This window comes from Heterocephalus glaber, unplaced genomic scaffold (genome assembly GCF_053883595.1).
Source record: "Heterocephalus glaber isolate CG9 unplaced genomic scaffold, H.glaber_assembly_v1.0 deba00001572, whole genome shotgun sequence".
Taxonomy (NCBI): Eukaryota; Metazoa; Chordata; class Mammalia; order Rodentia; family Bathyergidae; genus Heterocephalus; species Heterocephalus glaber.
This window is the reverse complement of record NW_028258357.1, coordinates 2,153,297-2,157,299: the sequence shown is the minus strand read 5'-3', so window position 1 is coordinate 2,157,299 and position 4,003 is coordinate 2,153,297. Positions and strand designations below refer to the sequence as shown.

Genomic DNA, 4,003 nt, shown 5'->3' with positions numbered 1-4,003 from the left:
CTGGGTAGAAGGTATGAACAAAGAAAAGAAACCAAAGTTAGTTTTTATCAAAATATTAAACACAATATTTTAGCTGAGGAATTAGTAAAAAGGAAGTTCTGTTAAGGACTTCTTTTATATTTTTTTCCTACTATTTGTCTAGAATGGAGAGTCAACCCATAATAGAAAAAAAGCTTACATATGACCAAGATCTAATATGAGTAATCTTATTTACAACATACAGAGAGTAGGGAGAGGTAGAGGGTAGAAAGAGAGACAGACAGACAGAGAGACAGAGACAGAGAGACACACACAGAGTGCGAAGACACACACAGAGAGAGACACTGAGCTATGTGAGGTGACCAAAAGACAGGAAAGGAATTTCTGGGCTTTGAAGGCAGGTATATACCATCAGAACTACTGATACATCAGATCAGCTCACAAGAGTCAACAAGTAGTTGACTCGGAATTTTGTGAGTTGGCTGTGTAAAACACTGTCATCATGAAAAATTGAATTATAAAAACTTACAGTTAGGTATTTTACTTAATTGTACTTTCCTAATTATTTTTCTGGTCTCTACTTTATATGTTACTATCCTCTTAAATAAATTACATTTATTGTATTTGTATGTTGGCAATATAATGATATGCTACTAGGAATCTCTGCCCAACTCGTATTCATTAATATCATGTTAGTAGTTCGAAATCAGCTATGGTAGGAGAAATTATAGTACATAAATTGGCAAATACTACAGTCAGCCTTTTTTAAATGAACAAACTAGGAAACTGTCTGTTAAGTACTACTGTTCAGGATTCCCTTTTTTCTAGTACCCATGGTTTTTTTCTCTCATTCTTTTATGTCTCTGCTTCATTGTTCCTTTTTAACAGCCAGCTACATCTGTGCTTTTATACATGTAGCAAGAAACACAGACACTGAGAAGTTTTAAGATTCACAATTTACAGTAAGGCACTCAAAGGCAATACTATTAAGATAACTTCTGCCAAAGCAAAGGACTAAAATAAGAGTCAATTTCCAGATTAGGGGTGCTGCATCAATAATCCCAAAGGTATATGTTATCAAAATTACCTCCACTGCTCAGAGTTTGCCCTGAAAGCAGTTTTCCTTGGAGATACTTGGTGTGTCCCAATTGTTCCTTTCATAATGCCCTCCCTGTCTTTTTAAATTCTAGCTTCTTGTATTGTCTTCAATTCAAGCTCAGGAGTCCTTTTTGCCAGCTGCAAAGGTGTCACCTGGTTTCTTCTTCTGACAGTAGGACTTTGACATAAATTTAGTGCAGAAGCACTCTTTCAGGCTGCCCATGGAGGGCCAGTAAAAAAAGAGAGATTCTTTTTGAAATCAGAATGATTGTAAGGCAATTTAAACTCTTGCTAACCTCAGGAAATTAAGGAGAACTATTTGCCCAGACTCTCACAACAGCAGTTAATTTGTTGAAAAATGCATTTTATAAAGTCTGAAGTGTTCTTTTTCAAAATATTACAAAGACTAGAGACTCTCTTGCATTTTTTTCCAGGAAAGATGATAGAAAAATGCTTACAGTACAGAACGATGCAACAAAAGTCCTTCTAGGAAAAGTGATGTATTATTCCAATTACATGACAAAACTGGACATACTCTCCTTGCCTCAAAAGGATAAAGCAACCACTATAGGGATTCCCTGTGGGATTCTGTCACATGAGAATACAATTCCAGAGCTTCCATTCTTCTTTTTAAAATTTTAAGCATCAGCCGACTTTCCTTGGTGATGACACAAAATATAGATTGGTCTTCTAGTTGACTTTTGTACTAAGACCCATATTTTGCAATTTTATTATTTTTTAAACAGATCTGTTAATGAAATATTTGCTTACTGATTCAAAAAATGCAAATATGAAGTCATTTTCTTATTCCAACAATTCCATATGTACTTGATTTTCAAATCAGAGAAACCATGAACAAATTAAACATAGACTATGTTATGATGCAATACAAAAATTTACATTTCAATTTCTAAAATTACAACTCCTACCACTGACACAAATGTAGCCCTGGGTCATGTCTGATATTTACTTTATCAGCTATAAAATGTTCAGATAACTGAGCCAGGGCTCTTTTCTCTACTCCCTTCAAATATCTCTGCACAGTTCATTTATCTAAAAGAACAGAGTTCAGTTTTTCAGAGAACTTTAATCAAATCCAGAATATTCTCTAGTGTGCATCCATAGCACTTAATTCACTGCCAGACCTACCATAGATGGCCACCAAACCCTGGGTGAAATAAGTGAATGAATGAATGTCAGATATCCTTTTTGAGATCACCTTAGACCTCAGTGACAGTGCATTTAGAATCCTTGAGAATAAATGTTTCCATGGTGGTTCAAATGTATGTATAGTTTTTATTCACATGAAGAAAGATAAAACAGAAATAACAATAGCTGAATTTGTGTTATATCACATTGTTTAATGCATGGTTTTAAAAAATAAGTCCTATAAAATAAGCAGTTAGGCCTAGAGACTTCATTAAATTCATGTTAGAAAAACAAAAAAATTGTTTTTGGTAGTACTGGGGATAGAAGCTAGGGAATGCTGACCTATATCCGAACCCCTTTTTAAATCATCCGTGAGATAGGGTTTCATTGATTTGCTCAGGCTGGGCTTGAAATTGCAATTCTCCTGCCTCTGCCTCCTGGATAACTGACATTACAGTCATGTGCCACTGTGCTGGGCTAAAAATTAATCATTTTTGTTTGCAGAAATATTTTATGGTTGGTGCTGTGTACTCTCTATTGAATCACTTTGGAAGAGGATACAATTCTGGTAATCCACTTTTAGTTATCTGAAGATTAATCAGTAGGTCCAAACATGTCAGTTCAACCCATTCATCATAAACTTTTCCAACCAACATTTTACATAATGGTTTTAGAAGTTACCAATGATCTTTAACCAGATTTATTATTTCACTAAGGATTGAAAAATGTTTACTTTCTAATTTTACTGTGTCTTGAATGAACTCAATGCTATAGTCTACTGTAAGGAACTTTTTCCAAATTAACTATTTGTTACCCTGAAATACAATTTGCCTAAAAAACATTAGGTAAACACTTGATTTTTGTCTCCTTGTCAATTTTCAGAATATAAAGTTGGTATCATGGCAAATCAATGAAGATCTTTTTTCAGCATTGTGAGAGATTCATAGATGTTTACATATTTAATCTGTTTTACACAGTAATGTTTTTATTCTGTTTGGCTCTCAACATTTTCCATTTATGTCAAGAAGAACTTCTTCAAGTTGGCCCCTGAGACATTTTCACATGACCCCAGTAGTGCTGGATGGCTTCTTTGCTTTTATCCCAAAAAGAGTTTAAAATAACAATATTAATGTCATTTTAAAAATATTATAAAAGCTGTTAAATGTTTTTAATGATTTTCTTGTTTTTAAGATGTCTCTTTCTCACTGTGTGTGTGTATGTGTGTGTGTGTGTGTGTGTGTGTGTGTGTGTGTGTGTAACTGGGGATTGAACACAGGGCCTTTGTCCTAAGATGTGTCTCCAGCTCTTTTTAATTTTTTTTTAAATTTTGATTTAGGGTCTTACTAAGTCATTAAGTTGCTCATGCTGGTCTCAAACTCGTGATTCTCTTTCCTTAACCTCTCAGAGTGCTGGCATTACAGGTAAGTGCCACCACACCTGGATAAGGATACATATTGCTAGAAATGTACAGTCAAATTAGTTTTAAAGTCACTTGAACTACATCTTCTCAATGCTTATTCATTTCATTGGTTTTGATCATCAGTACGTCACATCTGCACTGACATACTGTACGATAAAGATATGAATGTCTCTGTTTTTCCATTTTTCAAATATTTAATTTAGCCTACTTTTTAACAGTTACACATTTGTCAGATTTCAGGTTATTAGCATGTATAATTGGCTCTACAAGCACAAATTATGTTTGCTTTGATCATAGGTTGACTAAAAATGTTGAAAACTACTAAGTAGCTTTTACATTTTGGTATCTATGTAAATA

The 4,003-nt window shown here is 34.0% G+C and overlaps 2 protein-coding genes across 3 annotated transcripts in view; both read right to left on the bottom strand.

Moving 5' to 3' along the window:
• The window catches only part of Mettl25 (methyltransferase like 25), a 244,640-nt gene that overhangs the window by 29,642 nt on the left and 210,995 nt on the right, over positions 1–4,003 (bottom strand). The gene's annotated exons all lie outside the window — the stretch shown is intronic.
• The window catches only part of Tmtc2 (transmembrane O-mannosyltransferase targeting cadherins 2), a 531,775-nt gene that overhangs the window by 485,710 nt on the left and 42,062 nt on the right, over positions 1–4,003 (bottom strand). The gene's annotated exons all lie outside the window — the stretch shown is intronic.